Source organism: Pleurodeles waltl, chromosome 10 (genome assembly GCF_031143425.1).
Source record: "Pleurodeles waltl isolate 20211129_DDA chromosome 10, aPleWal1.hap1.20221129, whole genome shotgun sequence".
Classification (NCBI taxonomy): domain Eukaryota; kingdom Metazoa; phylum Chordata; class Amphibia; order Caudata; family Salamandridae; genus Pleurodeles; species Pleurodeles waltl.
In genome coordinates this window covers 170,359,804-170,381,505 of record NC_090449.1, presented here as the reverse complement: position 1 = coordinate 170,381,505, position 21,702 = coordinate 170,359,804, and positions in this window count along the sequence as shown.

Here is a 21,702-nt window from a genome sequence, read left to right as displayed (position 1 = left end):
TCTTCACCGCTGATCACCAATGTTAGAAATGTGGCCTTTGGTTGACTGTCAGGTTACCCCCTGTCCAAGCAAGGACCCCCACTCTAGTCAGGGTAAGTCACACACAATCCAAATGATCCTGTGCCCACACTCTGGTAGCTTGGCACTGAACAGTCAGGCTTAACTTAGAAGGCAATGTGTAAAGTATTTGTGCAATAAATCATACAATAACACAATATAGCACCACAAAAATACACTGCACAGTGTTTAGAAAAATATATAACATTTATCTGGATAAATGCAGGTAAAAATTATTAAAATTCAATAAGTATATGTTGAGATATCACTGAAACGGGATATAAAGTGTCTCAAGTCTTTTTAAAGCAAACAAAGGGGGTCATTCTGAGCCGGGGCCAGGGTTGGCGGGAGCACCGCCAACAGGCTGGCGGTGCCCCGCAGGGCATTCTGACCGTGGCAGTTTGGCCGCGGTCAGAAGAGGAAAACCGGCGGTCTCCCGCCGGTTTTCCGCTGCCCAAAAGAATCCTCCATGGCGGCGCAGCTCGCTGCGCCGCCATGGGGATTCTGACACCCCATACCGCCATCCTGAACAGGATGGCGGTATGGGGTGTCGTGGGGCCCCTGGGGGCCCCTGCAGTGCCCATGCCAATGGCATGGGCACTGCAGGGGCCCCCGTAAGAGGGCCCCACTTTGAATTTCACTGTCTGCATTGCAGAAAGTGAAATTTGCGACGGGTGCAACTGCACCCGTCGCACCTTCCCACTCCGCCGGCTTCATTCAGAGCCGGCGTCCTCGTGGGAAGGTTGTTTTCCACTGGGCTGGCGGGCGGCCTTTTGGCGGTCGCCCGCCAGCCCAGTGGAAAACCCAGAATCACTGCAGCGGTCTTACGACCGCGGTGCGGTATTCTGGAGGGGGGAACTCTGGCGGGCGGCCTCCGCCACCCGCCAGAGTTAGAATCACCCCCAAAGTCTCTTTCAAGCACAAACTACCTGGTTCGCGTAAAAAATCTCCGCAAAGGACTGCAGAGGAGGAGATGCGTGGAAACAAAGGGGTATGCGTCGATTTCTCGGCCGCACAGGGCGATGAGTTGTTAAGTTTTCACGCAGGGGCAGCTGTGCGTCGATTTCTGGTGCTCCGTCGTGGATCCTCTTCGGGTTGTGGGGTTTTCAGACGCCCTGGGGACGATGCGTGGAGTTCCAGCACTGCTAGGGCGAAGTCAGAGGAGCTGCATCGATCCGGTAGGTGTTGCATCAAATTTTCTACCGCACGGCAGGCGCTGCATCGATTCATCTCTGGAAGTCGGGCTGCGTTGTTCTGGTGAGGCTGTGCTTCGTTCCGGTGAGGCCGTGCATCGAATTTCCAGTCGCTAGGCTGGCGCTGCATCGATCTTCTCATTGCGAAGTCGGGCTGCGTCGTTCTGGTTCTGTGTGAGGTGAAATTTTCACTGAGGTGCAGGCTGTGCGTCGATTCTGGCAGGCTGTGCGTCGATTTTCGCCGTACAAGGAGTCCTTCTGGCAGAGATGAAGTCTTTTTGATCCTGAGACTTCAGGGAAATGGGGGCAAGCTCTATCCAAGCCCTTTGAGAGCACTTCTTCACCACAGCCAGAGAGCAGCAAGGCAGCAGGGCAACAGCAAGGCAGCAGTCCTTCACAGAAAGCAGACAGGTGAGTCCTTTGAGCAGCCAGGCAGGTCTTCTTGGCGGGATGCTGGTTCTGGTTCAGGTTCTCTTCTCCAGGAAGTGTCTGAGTTGGTAGGGGTAGAGGCCCTGTTGTGCCTTTGAAGTGGGGGAGACTTCAAAGAGTGGCTTAGAAGTGCACCAGGTCCTCTTTCAGTTAAATCCTGTCTGTCAGGGTCCCAGTAGGGAGTGTGGCAGTCCTTTGAGTGAGGGCAGGCCCTCCACCCTCCCAGCCCAGGAAGGCCCATTAAAAATGCAGATGTATACAAGTGAGGCTGAGTATCCTGTGTATGGGGTGTGTCTGAGTGAATTTTTCAAGGAGCTGTGAACTAAACCCAGCCAGACATGTATTGTAAGGCACAGAAAGATTTAAGTGCAGAGAAATGCTCACTTTCTAAAAGTAGCATTTCTAAACTAGTAATATTAAATCCAACTTCCCCAGTCAGCAGGATTTTATATCACCATTCTGGCCATACTAAATATGACCGTTCTACTCCTTTCAGATCAGCAGCTAAATCTCAAACAATGTATGAGGGTAGCCACAAAGTTAGCCCATGAAGGGAGCAGGCCGCACAGCAGTGTAAAAACGAATTTAGGACTTTTACACTACCAGGACATGTAAACTACATATGTACATGTCCTGCCTTTTGCCTACACAGCGCCCTGCCCTATGGGTTACCTAGGGCATACCTTAGGGGTGTCTTATATGTAGAAAAAGGGGAGTTTTAGGCTTGGCAAGTACTTTTAAATGCCAAGTCGGATTGGCAGTGAAACTGTACACACAGGCCTTGCAATGGCAGGCCTGAGACAAGGTTAAGGGGCTACTGAAATGGGTGCCACAATCAGTGCTGCAGGCCCCCTAGTAGCATTTAATCTACAGGCCCTAGGCACATATAGTGCACTCTATTAGGAACTTATAAGTAAATTAAATAGCCCAATTGGGTAAGATCCAATGTTACCATGTTTAAAGGGAGAGAGCATTTGCACTTTAGCACTGGTTAGCAGTGGTAAAGTATGCAGAGTCTAAAAACCAGCAAAAACAGTATCTCAAAAGTGGAGGGAGGCAGGCAAAAAGTTAGGGGTGACCACCCTAAGGCTGTCAGGTCTAACAATTATGAATTTGTAAACATCATGGCACTGGTCGCCCGCCTTTTGATTGTTGGGCTTTTGAGATCAAGTAACTCTACTTTGGGCCAATCTGTTGTGCAATTGTGCCAGAGACTCCTTCTATACTGCTCTGTCCCTTTTTTCCTCATTAATCTTGATGAAGGCACAGGAAACTGTTGAGCATGAAGGCCATATACAGTAATGTATGAACTTTAAGTGACCTTTTTTTATACCTTAGCAGAATAGAGATGCATCCATTGGAAAAGGACATTGGATATGAATACAGAAAACTGCCACCATGCTGACACTAGCACTAAGCACTCTAATTCAGTCTGCTATACTAATTAAACAAAACATTGAAACAAAACTTTTCCGATATTCATGGGTATAGGCGAATTTGATGTTTGAACTCTTTCCCAGCCTGGAAATTGTCATAGATTTACTCAAGTAAGTTCTCGAGTATGTCCCATTCCGGTGGTGTGATGAACTTAAGGGGGGCCCCTGCAAAGTACCAGGAGGGGGGCTCTACCCCCAGGACCCAGTCAGGGGCCTGCTGCCCGTGCACAGTGTACTGTGCTGAAGGGGCCACGGGAGCTCGGTCACACCCTGGTGGAGGCCTTTGTTATGCCACAGTCCCGTTCTATGAACAAACTTCCTAGAGGTGTAGGGAAACGGGTTGCTACAAGAGGAAAAATGTCACCTCATGGGAAATTAAAAAGAAACATTGTGCATATATTGTGAACTACCTTTCAGTTTTACTCAAGGGGGTCACCTAATAAATTTTTAAAAAAAACTTTAAACCATATCTTTAGTCCATCCATTCGAACCCTTCATCTATCTGGCCTTTCTACAATCATTCAATTCACTAATTCATTCATCCATATATCTGTATATCCATCCACTTTTCATCCATCCATGGTTCATGTTTTCATTCTACAATAGATCTATTAGTCCATCTATACTTTCACCTGTCCGTCCATCTTTTCATTTCTTCAGTTCATCTTTTCACCCATAGATTATATGACCCATTCATTTACCCTTTAACCATTCATTCCTTTCACACGTTATCCATACGTTTGCTTCTACTTTCACGTCCTTCATTCTTTCCTTTATGTCCTACGTTCCTTTCTTTTTACCATTTCCTTTCATCGTTTATCCTTTTTAATTTCCTCTTCTCCAGTCTTCCCTTTTTTATTTCTTACCTTTTTTCTTTCCTGTTCACCTGCTCTATTAGTCATTCTCTGCTCTCTTTTCATCATATTTGTAAATGTTTATTTATTGCAGAAACATACAAGGCATGCTTAGCCTTATAAGTTTGGGATCACCTACTAACTCCAATCCGTCTACTTCCGAAAACACATAGGGGGTCATTCTAAGTCCGGCGGGCGGCGGAGGCCGCCCGCCAGACTTCCCCCACCAAAATACCGCTCCGCGGTCGAAAGACCGCTGAGGGTATTTTGGGATTTGCCCTGGGCTGGCGGGCGACCGCCAAAAGGCCGCCCGCCAGCCCAGGGCAAATCAACCTTCCCACGAGGACGCCGGCTCAGAATTGAGCCGGCGTAGTGGGAAGGTGCGACGGGTGCAGTGGCACCCGTCGCGTATTTCAGTGTCTGCAAAGCAGACACTGAAATACAAAGTGGGGCCCTCTTACGGGGGCCCCTGCAGTGCCCATGCCATTGGCATGGGCACTGCAGGGGCCCCCAGGGGCCCCGCGGCACCCCCTACCGCCATCCTGTTCCTGGCGGGAGACCCGCCAGGAACAGGATGGCGGTAGGGGGTGTCAGAATCCCCATGGCGGCGGAGCGCGCTCCGCCGCCATGGAGGATTCTGTAGGGCAGCGGAAAACCGGCGGTAGACCGCCGGTTTTCCTAGCCGGCGGTCAGAATGACCCCCATAAAAATGTACTCCACCCAACTCCCCTTTCAAGATGTGATTGAAAATGGATCACCTCCAGATTTGGAGGGGGTGAAGAGCTTCTTCCACGGGGAAAAATATTTTATTCGGATAAATAAAATGAGCATTTGCCCAATGGGCTTCATTTTGCCTTGTGCTCAGATCTACAGTTTGTAGATTTCTGCATAGGAGCAATAGCAGTTTATGATCTTTGCCACTTAACAATCTTACTAGTACATTTCAAACCCACTCCTTGGAGCAGTTTTCCACGTGTATTTCACGGAATGCTTGTGAATCTTTAAAAAAAAAACACTAGGGAAGCAACAGAGAAGTATGTTCAGCGGGTGATGTAAATCCCTGCTTGTGCTTTTAAGCTTTCGTCTTCAATTGGGCGAAATGTGTTTTCATTTCTTCACTGGGAATAATGTTCAATGTAATTAAAACAAAAACAAAAAATCTGTTAATACAAGATGCGAAATCTTTACCCTAAAGGTGACAGTGAAAAAACGCTCAGAATAAGGTGTATGTGGTGTTTCGTGTCATATAAAGAGAGGAGGTGGAGGGGGCCTTAGTTGATACTTTTGATGCTCATAGTGGATTAGGAACTGTGCTTAATTTGTGCTTGTGGTTTCCGGTGCGCAGCACCGGCCGGCATTTATTGTTCTGCCTCAAGCATTTACTGAGAGCAAAAGACTTATGGGAAAGACAAAGGAAGAGACAAACTACAAAGCGTCACAGTGGGAGAAAGCAGAAAGCTGCAAGAGTAAACTGAAGGTGCAGGGAGTGACTGTAAATGGGTAGAAGAGGCTCGAGAGGGCTTCGGGATTACGCTACCTCAGTATTTCGTGTTCGCACATTTAAATGCAGCAGCCGAGTGGTTAAGAGGAGAGCTTTGGGCACGGGCACGTTTTTATTTAGAAATTAAGCACTGATTTGGAATGAGATAACTCACCTCAATGCCACACCATCAAACGGGTCATACTAAACGATTGGTGCTGAATATTTTTTTCCACAAAAATTACTCCCTCTCAGTTTTCCGCCATTTCACTGCAAAGGAAGGAAAATAAATATGAAAAAACGCCGTCTTATTGACAATTACCTTGCCTGTGGAACAGCAGTCGGCAAAACTGATTGGATGAAAGTGGGAGCGGAACTACCTATAGAAATCCATTCTGTTCAGTGGCACGTGAGGGTCCGCGTGAGGCTGTAGCGCGACAACGGAGGAGACACTCGCCCACACAGACCTCATTAGCTGTCTTGAACTGGGTGAGGCACTGCTGTGAGTGACTGGTGCAGTCTTGGCTCCGATGTTTAACCGAACACACATATACTGTACGGTACGCACAAAGTGGAAGGCGCTGCGATAAGAAATAATGAGCCGGGCTATCGAACGTGTCTATGAATTTTTTATCTGTAGCAAAGTATAATCGTGATGCCTGGATTAAGTAATGTTTTTACTTTTTAATCGCATCAGGTAAAGGCAAATAGGTAGAATGGAAATATTTATGCAAGAGAAGAATGGCGACAAGGAAATTGAGATTATGTTTTACATCTAAAAGAGAAAGTACTAACTAAAAATATGGAAAACGTAAAATCATTTTTCTTCCTGTTTTGAACTTTGTAGTTTTTTTTTTGTGTGTGTAATACTGCACACTCAAAACGTACTTCCAAGCTGAAAAGGGGGTTGTGTTCCCGAGCTTGAATGCGAAAATGGGACATATTTCTGAAAACATGGGAGTAACGAGTGAATTGTAGGAGGGGAATTATTTGGCCACGCAGATTTACTGATATACCTACAAAAGTGTAAATCAGCATGTAGAAATTGCAGTTCAAGAAACAAAACACCGATCATCACTCATGTAGCGCTTAAGCAGGATCAAAAAAACACCCATGCCGCATTGAAGCAAGTCACACACTACACATGGGCCATTCATGCCATCTGGAGTGGAATCAGACTGAAAGGTGAGCGTGGGATAGCGGTGCCATGACAAAGAAACGCTGTGACTGATCTGACTGCTGCAATCAAATACTAGAATGTGCTTATGTACTCTGATGTATCTTTGCTAATGAACTGTAATTTGCCTGGTGGGAATGATCGAAGCACTTTAATGTTATTCTGGCAGTGAGCCAGTGTGCTTCAATCCAAGTAAACGCTGCAAATGCATGAGTACGTCCGATCAATGCGGCGCTGCACTTTTGCTACGTTAGATGGTTTGGATGGCAGACAGGTCATGTCGGATCTCTCATTCTCCCACCTTCTGTCCTCGCTATCTTTCCTTTTGTTGTGCTTGCCCTTACTCTCTTTTATCTCCACATTCCTCTTTCTTTTATTCTTTATGACTATTAAATTTCATTGCCCTAACCCCACTTTTAACATTATTTTACCCCCATAACTTCATTCTTCCCCTTAAGTTTATTTGTTTGCTTTTTCACTTTCTTTTTCTGTTTTGTTTTCTTTTTACTTCTCTCTTTGATTCTTATCACCGCTCTTTCTTATAATCGCCTAATTATTACTATATCTTAATTGCATTTTTTTCATTTTTTTCTGTGCAATTTTCTGCCTCCCCAATGTTCGTTTCTCTTTATTCCCAAAGTATACAATTAACCCCGATTGGTTTTATGCAGTCTCCATGGTGTCTATCGGGAATAAGTCAAGCAGCAATGTTGTAGGTCCTGGAGTTTTTCACTGCTTCAACATTTGAAAGGTCAACATATCACAATTTTTAAGCTTTTTACCCTCTGCTAGTTTCTTCTTCTTTCTTCTTTCTCGCTCTCTTGATTACTTCATATATTTTCTTTAAGTTGTCACTTTTCATTCTTTTTCCCTCTTTCTTGCATTATTCACTTCCCTCTTTCTCTCACATTTTCTAGTCTTTTTTTTTTATTTTTTCTCTCCATTTCCTGATAATTCCGGCTGCAGACAGCTTTCACTGCTATCAGCCATCCCTCTGGCATCATCCCAGCATTAGAGCCGTAACTCCAGGCAAACGCCTACCGCCACCTACAGCCACTCTGTTCCAAACCAGCTCTGCACCATAAGAAATTAATTTCTCTACCAGAACAGTACCACCACTGACACAACAGGGCATGATTAACTCCAATATTGCTATATTTCACCACCACTACCGTCACTCTGCAGTACACCGGTATATACCTAGCCATATGCAAATCAGTGTTGACCCTGCTCCCCATTGGAACATGTGAGAAAACGGCTGATTGCAGAGGCTCCTTACTTTTTTCCCCCCTTTTTCACTTTTTGCTGGTGTTTTCCTGACTCTGATGGTACCCTGGGTACTGCTAACCAGTCACAGGGCCTGTGCGCTGTATAAAATAAGTATGCAAATTAGGCTAATTATAATTGGCCATGTCAACCTACCTATAAGTACCTAGTATATGGTAGGGCATGTAGGTTTAGGGACCCCAGCATAGCTAGTACACCCATAGGTGCACTGCTGAGGTACCCAGTGTCATTTTAAAGGCAGTCCTGCCTTGATGGCTGCTTTTAAACTAAAGTTATATGCAAATTCGACTTTGGAATTAAAAATACTTCCAAAGTCTTAAACTACATTATTTTTACATATACGTCACCCCAAGGTATGCCCTATGTGTCCCTAGGTTTGGGTGCCATGTAACTATAAGCCGATACATTATAAAAATTGTTTTATAAGCCCTGGTAAGGTAAAATAGCCAATCTCGTTTTTCCCTCACTGTAGTGAATGGCCTCCATTTGCTAAAATGGGGAGACTTTATTTTAATTAACAAAGGCCTCATAAGTGACAGGCACCTTGAGTTTGGTATCAAATTAATTTGTATAATAAATCCAACAACTTGTCATTGTTGGATTTAATAGAACTAGTTCAGGTAAAGAGTTTTAAAACTCTACCCGAAAGTTGCCAACTTCAGCTCTGTAGTGCCCTTCTCTGATTGGCCAGCCTCTGGCTGCCTGGCCAGGCTGCCTTGATTTGGTGTGAAATGGCCTGGGCTGAACACAAAGGATGTGCCTGGGGGAGGAGATCTTCCTCAGCAGATGGTGAAACAGGATGGGGAGAGCAGCCAAACTGATCTTCAAAGGCAGGGAAGGCCATTGGAGCAACCCAGGACCTCCACCATTTCCTGCAACCCCAATTAGGTGCCCTCTTGATTAGATTAGGAGTGGGCAGGAGATGGGTATGTTTAGGTTTTTTAGCTACACCAGTGGGTGAGCTTAGCCAGATCTAACCTCCAAAAATCAGTTTCAGCCATGATGGATTTTTGAAGAATGTTGTTCCCTGGGATTGATTTTTGCCACACTTCACAGGAAGTGGTCATCAAAGGGGTAAGGAGCTTGCCTGTGATTAGACAGTCAGCCCCCTTTGCTTTCCACCCCAGGAGCAAGGATAAATATGGCAGAGCTTGCACCCACACCTCAGATCCCTATAAAATAACTAGACAAAGAAGAAGATGGACTACCCTGCCGGACCCCTGACCTGCATCTGGACACTGCACTCTACAGGACTGCACCAGCTGCACACTAGGGCTTCACCACTAAAAGGATTTTGCCTGTCTTCTACTGCTTCAAGAAGGGACTCCCTGTTTGCTGCACATACAGAGGAGCTGCCCAGAGTCCCCTGCATCAAGTCCTGCAAGAATAGCCCAGCTAACCAGTATCTAGTAGCCATTTGAGGATTCTGACCAGGTGCATTCTGGGAATTGTAGTCCCACCTCCCAAGGAGCAACTCAGAGCATCTGGAACCATGGATCAAGTTGTGAACACTTCAAGGACCCAAAAGGACCTCTTGAAGAAGATCCAGAAGTATGGAGACGTTTGGAGCAACTCAGTTAGTTGAAGAGGTGCTTTGTGGGAGTTGTAGTCCTAGATCCCAAGATGCAAATTAGAGCCTCTGAATCCTTGGCCGGTGCTGTGGACCCCTTTCCTGAATCACGAAACACTTCTGAAAGTAAGTGTAACAGTGTTACCTCTTGGGTGGCCTAAAACTCTGGACTTTGTCCCTGTCCAGTGTGACCTTGTTTAATTTATTGAGCACTAGTTGCTTCTAAGTAAGTAAGTAATTAATAAGATTTATTGTTTAGTTACATAAAGCCACAATAAAATTGAAGAAAAAACACACACTTTTAAAAATACATTTGTGATGTTGCTAAATCATCATCAGAGGATTGAGCACATTGTCTAGTCATTTTGATATGCGCTCCATGGGAGCTCGTTTTAAATAAAATACAATTTGACTACTTAAAATTTTGCTTGCTTCAGTGAGAGTAGAGGATCGCTTAGTGACATTAAAGTCCTCTGTCAGCTGTTGGGCTGTGAATTATCCTCCTGTGAATGGCTTATTCAATCTTGCTTTTGTGTCACCTGCAATGGAAACTTCACCAAAGTGCAGTTCAGACAGAAGGTCCCCAGGTGCAAAGAACACCATCACTGCTTGTCTCCGTGTCTGTATGCCTCTTTCATTCAATTTGTTCTTTTGTAGGGCTTTTCGTTCTAGTGCAAGAGGTCTTCCGCGTCCTCACCACACAGGTGTCAGGCAAAGTTGATTAGGCCTCTCAGCCAAGGGGCTTCGTTTACAGCAAGTGGCAAGAGTCCAAGTCGACACTTTAAGAATTGATCCTTTATTCATCTCGAGAAACCCTGGCCTAGGTATGACTGTGGTGCCAAAGACGTGTAAGTGTGCAAAGTCATCCATGCATGAGACCTCCGTGAGAAGGATGCTTTATCCTCCAGTAGTGATTGAAGCCTAATCAAATTCCCAGCTGCTTTCTTGAAAGCGTTGTTCAGGATTGGCCTCCTCCAAAGATCGATGAGCCAGGTCTTCTTAAGTAAATCATCTAAGTGGATTCTGAACCGGGAGGTGTCCTTCGTTCAAGCTCTTGTCACACATGGTAGTTAAGAATGCCCAGGGATGCACCACAGGCTTTGCTCCAGAAATGTATGTAGGCTGCACGATGAGCCAGGGATTGGTTCAGTATACCGAACTCCAGTCTCAGTTGGGCAGGGGAGGTGAATCTGGGGATGTTAAAGATCACCCGATAAACTTTGCTTACTGCGTTGTTTAAGATATCTAAATTCCTGCCTCTTTGTACTTCGCTCCCGTATGTTATTGTGAGCTTGGCTTTAAGCACTTTTGATAGGGGGGGTGTAAGAAGGCCCATTCAGATAAGTTTTTAGTCTTTTTAGCAATAGGTCTACGGCTAGGCTTTTTCCCATTGGACTTTTCCTTTGATACACGAAGTTTCCCGATTTGTCAATAGTGACTCCAAGGTATTTGTACTTGTCCGTTTGAGCAAGTGGTGTCTAATCCCAAAACCAAGCTCTTGAGGGGGCCTTTGACCTTATTGACAGTATACGTATCTTATCATAATTTGCTGTCAAGGCATTAGTGGCTGAATAGTGTTGAGTGGCGTTTAATAGTCTCTGAAGGCCTATTTCCGTATGGCTGATCAGTACGAGGTCGTCAGCGTACATGAGGCATGGTAGTTCCAGGTCCATGATTTTTGGGGGGTGCGAGTTAGTGAGGGCGAGTGAACCCGCTAAATCTGCTAAGTATGGACTGAACAGTGTGGGGCCCAAGACACAACCCTGTTTTAGACCCTTGGTAGGGGGGATCCGCCTTGAAAGATGAGTGCCAGTACCTAGTTTTGTCTGGACCCATGGGTCCGAATGAAGGGCTATCAGATCAGGTGTAGAAGTGGATGTGGAAGCCCCCAGGTTTCAAGCTTCTTCCACAGCAAACTTCTGTCCACGTGGTCAAATGTAGCCTTGAAGTCAACAAAGCATAGACTTAGCAGACGTTTCAGTGTTATGGATTTGTCATTTAGAAGGGCAATGGCCATGATGTTCGTGATGGTGAAGGTATGTTTGGGGAATCCAGTTTGGGTCGTGGGGATTATTCCCTTTACAGTAGACCATGCAAGCAGGTGGTCCAATAACAGACCTGCAAAGTACTTTGCGTCATTGTCAATTAAGGCAAGCAGACAATAGCTATCAGGAGCGACCTGTCCCCAGTTTTAAAGATGGGGAAAATTATGGACCCCTTCCAAGACTGTGGGATTGTTCCTGTCAGTCCTATTTCCAGGTAGAGAGGTTTAAAAATCTTTTCTCAGAAGGATCTATTGTGCTTAAAGACTGCAGGTAGAAGTCCATTCGGTCCCGGGAGTCTTCTCTCCTGCTCTTGGCTGTCTGATTTTTCATAGTAACCGCATCAGTGAGTAACATGAGTGGAGACTTCAATAAGGGCCTCTGTGGAAGAAGAGTTCCTGGTGAAGTCGTGCTTTGTGTGGCCATGCTAAGTGTCAGGCCGTTGAAATGGACTCCAAGGTGTTTGGCCCAGATAGCTTCTGGTATATGCTCCGTGCATCTGAATCTAGCCTGGCCCACAAGTCTTCACTGCGATTCCTATTGATTGCCCATTTTAGCTTATTCAGTGACTGTTTGTAGTGCCTTAGGATTATCTGAAGGTCTGGGCTGCCTGGGCTGCAGCGGAGAAGCCTTATGCTGGAGTTGATTTTTCTCTTTGCGTCACGTAGTGCTGTCCAGTGTGCTTGAGCCAAGTGAGTTACAGCTGAAGAAGGTAACAGTCGCCTGTTCATGATTGGCTCCCTAAAAGTTGCACTAAGACCGGTTGTAAGTTGTTCCCATTTCTGCACTTCGTTGTCGTTATATGTTTCTAGTTCAAGTGCGAGATCCATTGCTGCTTTGGTGACATGATCAATGTTTGATTGCCCATATTTGGCACATTTGCAGTCTATGGTGAGAGTGGTGATATGTGGAGTATTCGTTTTCTCCATTTTGGTTATCCCCAGGACAATGGGCAATGATCACTCTCGCTCCTGTTGCCTAGATGGTAGGAGGCTATTTGTTTGAATAGTGAAAGGTGACAAACGTTTAGTCAATTGTGGTGGAGGCTGTGGTATAAAAGTATGATGCTGCTGGAGGCGAGTCCCCAGTAAATCTGCTGTTAAGGGCTCTTTGCTGTAACAATTCTAAGCCATTGAGCAAGGTCCTGCTGGTCTTAGTGGGATGGCCATATTTGTTGGCCCCTTGTGTAGGAAGGTCCCAAGCGCAGGAGAGGGCAATTGAGGTTTCCTCTGTTGAGGATCCTAGTAGGTGCAAATTGAAATCACCTGAGATGATGATGTCAGGGCGAGTCGGCTATGATGCCGCTACTTATGTAGTTTTCAAGCAGAGCCACAAGGTTATTAGCGTCACTGAGTTTAAGCTTGGAATGAAGATAGGTATTTACGAGAACTATCTGTGCTGTGGGGGCACTCGACGTGGCAGGAACTGACACAATACTGATAGAGGAGCAGGTGGAGTGGAGTGGGGTGGCTCTGACCGATAGTGCTAAAGAGTCATAAGTGACTAGGCCATCTTGTGGGTGTCCATACTTCGCCTTCCTGGTTGCAGGGGTGATGGAGCACATATAGCCCGGCAAGTGGAATGGTTCATCCAGGTCAAGTTTCCTGCATTAGTATAATGTCAAAAGTGCTGATGTATTGGATGAAGTCAGGGTCCAAAGCTTTAGAAAGGAGGCCGTTTAACTTCCAAGAACACCTGTAGAGGATCTCCTTTTACGATGCAGAGCCCAGCTTTTTGTCTGAGGTTTGTCACCCTTGCCTATTGCAGTCGTTGATTGTTTTTGAAAACCACCATAGATCATTGTTGTTTAAAGAGAAATTGGCTGAGATAAGGATTTTTTGAGGCCGAGAGTTTCTCCTAGCAGTAGTGGAGGTACTTTAGGACACAGGAGAGCAGCCCCGAGCACTCCTAAGTATGGATCGTGTTTCCCTGCACTGGGGGCCTGATTCAAGGGCGGGACCTGTTATTAGCCAAGGAGTTGGGTAGCCAACCTCAAGGTGCATTACAATACCGATACCCCAGCATTCAAAGATTAGGCTTTCTCCTCAGATTGTTTGGGCGATGAGGCTTGTCTTCCATGTGGCCTTGGTGGATTCAGGCGCTGTGGTGTTGGTGGGGTGGAGAAATTAAAACTGCTAGGAGATCAGTTGAATTGAGACCACTTGTGGAAGGAATGTGTGAAAGTAGCTGAAGAATATTTCCTCTATTCAAGATATCACCAGTTCCCTTAGATTTGTAGTGAGGATGAAAAATTATTGAGTTGTTGGTTAAGGGATCTGGTCAGGCTTTGAGTATCTGCAGCAGATGCAGAGGATTCCCTTGGGGGAGTCTCCTCCAAGATTCCAGCAGTTGTTTAACCTGTCGGTTGTGGAGTTCCCCACTTGTGCATAATGTGGGGGCTAGAAGGTATAATAGTTGCTCCCAGGTCCTGTGGAGGAGGGGCCTTTAGCTGGACCGGGGAGGTAACGGTGTAGGTTGCTTGTGGAAGTTCACTGTAACTTCCAGAGGATGAATCCACAGCAGGATGCTGGGGCAGCTGGGGTTGTGGTTCCCCGGGGGTACCCGCCCCTTCTGTAGGCCAGGGGTACTCACTAGTGGCTGCGTTCTTCTGGTTGATGGCCAAATTCGAGGGTGGAACCTCAGGTGTTGCTTCTGGAGCAGATGGCCCGGGAAACATAGCTTTTTTGGAGGCCCAGATATTAGATATTGTTAATTTGGGGGCAGCTTCCTGGATCGCTCTGTTCCCTGTGGTTCCCTTCTTGCAGCCTTTCCTCCTCTGAGTACGTCTCTGCTTGGCATTGGATTTCACCATGGTATGGCCACCAACAGGACTGATAATTGAGTGTTTATCCCTTGAAGATTCGGGTGCGATTGATGTTGGGATCAAATTGCAAGAGGTTGCTGTTGCAGGAGTCTCCTGGGTGGGAGCTTTTGCCCTGTCGTTGCTTTTTGGTCCCAGACCGATGGTTGTAGTCTCGAGGGGATCCACGTGAGTTTTTCCCAGGACAGGTGTAGAAAGGTCAGATGAATGGTGCAAGTGTGGGTGCAGACTGGAGGCTCCCATTTTTGGAGAGGGACAGAGGTTGGTTAGCATCAGAGGTATTGTGGCTAGTTTGTCTACTATTGGCCCGCATGAGCAGCTTGTGGAAAAGGGCATGGGGTTATTTTGTGAATGGGTAAAGAGGAATTTGAGGTCGCCTAATTTCTCATTGATACCTGCTACGAATACTGCCAAGGTGTTGAGCAGGGTTAGCTGGATGTCCATTTTGTCTGATTAATAGTGGAGTGCTTCAACTAGAAGCTGCATGGTGTTCAGCAGGGAGGCCCAGGCGCCGTCCAACTGCTGACTGTCATGGTTTGTAGCAGGATCCTGACCAGCTGTTGATGCAGTGCTTGTGTCTGTGCTTACTCTAGTCCTTGCACCGACACTAGGATACGGTGACTAAGTAGTGTAATTGTCACGTTGGTCCTTGCTTCAACATCTGGAGACTGCTGGATGTGTTCTAAAGCAAGTCAAGTAGTAGAAGGGAAGTCTTGGGAGTATGCAACAAGCATATCTTCCCACTCTTGAGTGTTTAAGTAGGAGAGAGTTTCTTCATCCGCCCCTGAACTGAGGCCCTCTGTTTTCTTATTTGTGGAAGAGATGGGGAGAGGGGGGCTGGGATCCTTCGTTTGTTGCGGTACTTTGGCAAGCAACCTCTGGAGCCATCCAGGGTTTGCCCGGGGTATCTGTGGGCAGCTGTCCCACCATTGATGAAGTTGGGTTGGACCGCTTTCAGTCCACAGAGCGCTAGATGGATTTGATGCACCGTGCTCCGTTGGGAAGAAGCCCACCATGGGGTCTCTGGAGTCTGCCTGGGCTCCTTGTGCACCTTTGCTCTGAAGAATTTTACAGGTTGCCCCAGGGGCGTCAAAGTTGTGCTGGCTACGGAAGGCTTAGCAGGGCTTTGGCTTGATGAAGCCCCCGTTGTGGCATAGACATTCCATGATGAAGAGCTTTCTGCTGTGTTTGTAAGTATCAGCGGGATAAATGGTGGCTGTAACCCCTGTGTGTCACTGCTATTGGAAAGGAGAGCAGGTCTGTCATTTTTTAGAAAAGAGAACTTGGTATAGATTTTTGGTTGGCAGTTAGTGATGCAGCGTTTTTTGGATTGTACCAGGCTGTTTTGGGTTCCAGACTGTGCCCAGCGTAAGGTCTGTAGATGAGTTGCTCTCCTTCTTCCTGGTCTGGCTCTGACTCGATCTCAATAAGTGGAGGGAAATTCCGGGCCTTCTGCTGGCTATCCGGAGCTTGAGGTCTCCTCTTGCTTTTTCCTATTGTGATTTTGTTAGGGGGCATCTTTCTTGTTATGCCTGACCGCATGGTCATAAGGTCTCCTTAGAAGGTAGTTGCTTCTATGTGCTAAAAACCATTAAACATTAAGGGCCTGATTACAACTTTGGCGGAGGAGGTTAATCCATTCCAAATGTGACGGATATCGCACCCGCCGTATTACGAGTCCATTATATCTTATAGAACTCATAATACGGTGGGCCTGATATCCGTCACATTTGGGACGGATTAACCCCCTCCGCCAAAGTTGTAATCAGGCCCTAATTCTTTAAAAATTCACATCTCTGGTTCCCCTCATGCAATTTTAATAATTTTGGTGTCCTTTTAAAGATAAAAATATAAACTATTTTTATAAATTGGTGTTAGATTTTTTTGTGTTTTGTGTTTTACTTATCTACTGTTTTGTGATTTTTAAATGCTTTACACACTTGTCTCCTAAGTTAAGCGTTGTCACTCGTTGCCAAGCTACCAGTGTAGGAGGCTGGCCTGGCTTATAGTGGGTACCTTGTGGTACTTACACCCTGTGCCAGGTCCAGTTATCCCTTATTAGGAGAATAGAGGTGTTTCTAGCAGCTTAGGCTGATAGAAGGTAGCTATGGCAAAGCAGCTTAGGCTGAACTAGGAGACATGCAAAGCTCCTACTATACCACTTATATCATATAGCACAATATCATAAGAAAACACAATACTCAGAGTTACTAAAAATAAAGGAACTTTATTTTAGTGACAATATGCCAAAAGTATCTCAGAGAATACCCTCACTTAGGAGGTAAGTAATACACGCAAGTTATATGTACACAAACCCAAAACAGGTAAGTAACAGTAAGAAAAGTAGTGCAAACAATGTAGAATCACAATAGGATGCAATAGGTGAACATAGGGTTAGGGGCAACACAAACCATATACTCCAAAAGAGGAATGCGAATCACAAATGGACCCCAACCAATGGGAGATTGTAGAGGGTCGCTGAGACTGTGAGAAAACAGTAAGGGTGTCCAAAATACTCCACCCCAAGACCCTGAAAAGTAGGAGTAAAGTTACCCTACTAACCCAGAAAGACACAATAGTCGTGATAGGGGGATTCTGCAAGAACCACAAGCACCAGCAAAACACTGAAGACGTATTCCTGGACCTGAGGACCTGAAAAGGAAGGGGACCAAGTCCAAGAGTTGCGATAGTGTCCAGGGAGGCAGGAGCCCAGGAAACCCCAGATGAAGGTGCAAAAGGGCTGCCTCCAGGTGGAAGAAGCCGAAGATTCTGACACAACAAAAAGGGCTAGGAACTTTTCCTTTGGATGGAAGATGTCCCACGGTGTGCTGAATGTTGCAGAAGTGTTTCCAGGCAGAATTACCGCAAACAAGCCTTGCTAGCTGCAACGGTCACTGTGGAGGTTTTTGGGTGCTGCTGGGGACCAGGAAGGACCAGGATGTCACCCCTTGGAAGAGGAGACAGAGGGGGCGCTCAGCAACTCAGAGAGCCCCTGCAGAAGCAGGCAGCACCCGCAGAAGTGCCGGAACAGGCACTTCGAAGATTCGTGAATTCAGAGTCACAAAAGGAGGGTCCCACGATGTCGGAGTCCAACTCAGCAGGTTGAGCACTGCAGGACGGAGTGCTGGGGACCCAGGCTAGGCTGTACACAAAGGAATCCTTGGAGAAGTGCACAGAAGCCGGAGCAGCTGCAAATCACGCAGTACACAGGTTTGCTGTCTGGCGTGGGGAGGCAAGGACTTACCTCCACCAAATTTAGACAGAAGGGCCACTGGACTGTGGGAGACACTTGGACCCAGTTCCTGTGTTCCAGGGACCATGATCGTCAGGATGAGAGGGGACCCAGAGGACCGGTGTTGCAGAAGTTTGATGCCTGCGTTGGCAAGGGGAAGATTCCGTCGACCCACAGGAGATTTCTTCTTGTCTTCCAGTGCAGGGTGAAGGCAGACAGCCCTCAGAGCATGCACCACCAGGAAACAGTCGAGAAAGCTAGCAGGATGAGGTGCTACAATGTTGCTGGTAGTCGTCTTGCTACTTTGTTGTGGTTTTGCAGGTGTCCTGGAGCAGTCAGCGGTCGATCCTTGGCAGAAGTCGAAGAGGGAAGTGCAGAGGAACTCTGGTGAGCTATTGCATTCATCATCTGAAGAATAGCCCAGAGGAGAGACCCTAAATAGTCAGAAAAGGAGGTTTGGCTACCTAGAAAGGAGGTTTGGCTACCAAGAGAGGTAAGTACCTATCAGGAGGGGTCTCTGACGTCACCTGCTGGCATTGGCCACTCAGAGCAGTCCATTGTGCCCCAACACCTCTAAATCCAAGATGGCAGAGGTCTGGGACATACGGGAGGAGCTCTGGGCACCTCCCTTGGGAGGTGCAGGTCAGGGGAGTGGTCACTCCCCTTTCCTTTGTCCAGTTTTGCGCCAGAGCAGGGCTGGGGGATCCCTGAACCGGTGTAGACTGGCTTATGCAGAGATGGGCACCATCTGTGCCCATCAGAGCATTTCCAGAGGCTGGGGTAGGCTACTCCTCCCCAGCCCTTCACACCTATTTCCAAAGGGAGAGGGTGTAACACCCTCTCTCAGAGGAAATCCTTTGTTCTGCCTTCCTGGGACTGGGCTGCCCAGACCCCAGGAGGGCAGAAGCCTGTCTGAGGGGTTGGCAGCATCTGCAGTGGAGACCCTGGAAAGGCAGTTTGGCAGTACCTGGGTTCTGTGCTAGAGACCCGGGGGATCATGGAATTGTCCCCGCAATACCAGAATGGCATTGGGGTGACAATTCCATGATCTTAGACATGTTACCTGACCATGTTCGGAGTTACCATTGTGATGCTACACATAGGTAGTGACCTATGTGCAGTGCACGCGTGTGATGGTGTCCCCGCACTCACAAAGTTCGGGGAATTTGCCCTGAACAATGTGGGGGCACCTTGGCTAGTGCCATGGTGCCCACACACTAAGTAACTTGGCACCTAACATTCACCAAGTGAGTGTTAGACATATAGGTGACTTATAAGTTACTTATGTGCAGTGAAAAATGGCTGTGAAATAACGTGGACGTTATTTCACTAAGGCTGCAGTGGCAGTCCTGTGTAAGAATTGTCTGAGCTCCCTATGGGTGGCAAAAGAAATGCTGCAGCCCTTAGGGATCTCATGGAACCCCAATACCCTGGGTACCTAAGTACCATGTACAAGGGAATTGTAGGGGTGCACCAGTGTGCCAATGAGAATTGGCAAAATAAGTCACTAGCCTGCAGTGACAATTTTAGAAAGCAGAGAGACCATAAACACTGAGGTTCTGGTAAGCAGAGCCTCAGTGATACAGTCAGGCACCACACAGGGAACACATACAGGGCATACACAATGAGAACTGGGGTCCTGCCTAGCAGGATCCCAGTGACACAAGGGCAAAAACAAACATACATACAGTGAAAATGGGGGTAACATGCCAGGCAAGATGGTACTTTCCTACACAACCCCCCTAAACAAAGGACAATAAGGCTAACCTTGCCCAGATGAGGCTTCATTGTCTAAGTGGAAATATCTGGAGAGTCCATCTGCATTAGAGTGGGTACTCCCAGGTCTATGTTCCACTGTATACTCCATTCCCTGTAGGGATAGGGACCACCTCAACAATTTAGGGTTTTCATCTTTCATTTGTTTTAGCCAATGTAGAGGTTTGTGGTCTGTCTGAACAATAAAGTGAGTACCAAACAGGTATGGTCTCAACTTTTTCAGTGCCCTGACCACAGCAAAGGCCTCCCTCTCTATGGCAGACCAACACCTTTCTCTAGGGGTCAACCTTCTGCTGATAAAAGCAACTGGTTGATCCTGGCCCTCAGAATTCAGTTGTGATAGTACTGCCCCTACCCCTAATTCAGATGCATCAGTTTGAACAATTAATTTATTGGAGTAACAAGGGCTTTTTAGGACAGGTGCAGAGCACATGGCCTGTTTGAGCTCCTCAAAAGCTTTCTTACAGCTGGCTGTCCACAATACCTTCTTAGGCATTTTCTTGCTAGTGAGATCATTAAGAGGGGCTGCTATGGGGCTATAATTCGTTATGAATCTCGTATAGTACCCTGTGAGGCCTAGAAAGGCTCTCACCTGGGTATGAGTTGTAGGGGGAACCCCATCTATGATAGTTTGGATTTTCCCCTGTAGTGGTGCAATTTGTTCTCCACCAACCAGGTGGCCCAGATAAACCACTTTCCCCTGCCCTATCTGGCACTTTGAGGCCTTGATAGTGAGGCCTGCCTTTTGCAGGGCCTCCAAAACTTTCCATAGGTGGACCAGGTGGTCATCCTAGGTTGAGCTAAAGACAGCAATATCATCTAGATACGCTGCACTGAAAGCCTCCAACCCTTGCAGGATTGTGTTCACCAACCTCTGAAAAGTGGCAGGTGCATTTTTCAAACCAAAGGGCATTACTGTGAATTGGTAGTGCCCTCCAATGGTAGAAAATGCTGTCTTGGGTTTAGCATCTTCTGATAAATTAATCTGCCAATACCCTACAGTTAGATCCAAAGTGCTAAGATACTTGGCAGAAGCCAGTTTATCAATGAGCTCCTCTGCCCTGGGTATAGGGTGAGCATCAGTTTTGGTTACTTGATTGAGCCCTCTATGATCTACACAAAACCTCATCTCTCTCTTTCCATCTTTGGTGTGAGGTTTTGGTACAATCACAACTGGGCTAGCCCAGGGGCTTTCAGGTGGCTCAATCACCCCTAAGTCCAACATTTTCTGCACCTTTTGTTTAATGCAGTCCCTGACATGGTCAGGCTGCCTATAAATTTTACTTTTGACAGGCAGGCTGTCTCCAGTGTCAATTGTATGTTCACACCAGGATGTTGTACCTGGTACAAGTAAAAAGAGGTCTGAAAACGGTCTCAAGAGATTGATGCAGTTGTCTTTCTGTTCTGCAGTAAGACAATCTACTAAGACTACTCCCTCCACTAAACCATCAGTTTCAGTGGTGGAGAGGAGATCAGGGAGAGGGCCTTTTTTATATACTCAGCCATTCTGAATCTTAAGCCAAGTACATAGTCTACTAAGTCCTGTTTAGGAGCTTTTAAAGGTTGTTCCAAACCCTCCTCCTCCACAAGGGCAAGTGGACCTCTTATAGGGTGCCCAAAGAGGAGTTCAAAGGGGTTGAAGCCCACTCCTTTCTGGGGTACCATCCTGTAAGCAAAAAGGAGGCAAGGTAACAGGACATCCCATCTCCTTATGAGTTTTTCAGGGAGTCCCATTATCATACCTTTGAGGGTTTTACTAAACCTCTCAACCAGACCATTTGTTTGTGGATGGTAAGGGGTGGTAAACTTGTAGGTTACACCACACTCCTTCCACATTGCTTTTAGGTATGCAGACATGAAGTTGCTACCTCTGTCTGACACCACTTCCTTAGGGAATACCACCCTGGAAAAAATTCCCAGGAGGGCCTTTGCCTCTGCAGGAGCTGTAGTGCTCCTTAAGGGGATGGCTTCAGGATATCCTGTGGCATGGTCCACTACCACCAAGATAAATCTATTGCCTGAAGCTGTTGGAGGGTCAAGGGGGCCAACTATGTCAACCCCTACCCTTTCAAAGGGCACCCCAACCACTGGAAGTGGAATTAGAGGGGCCCTTGGAGTGCCACCAGTCTTGCCACTGGCTTGGCAGGTCACACAAGAGCGACAAAACTCTTTGGTGTTCTCTGACCAATGAGGCCAGTGAAACAAGGGGACAAGTCTTTCCCAAGTTTTCGTCTGGCCCAAATGCCCAGCCAAAGGAATGTCATGAGCCAGGGTGAGAAGAAACTCTCTGTACTGCAAGGGAATGACCAATCTCCTGGCAGCTCCAGGTGTAGGGTCCCTTGACTCTG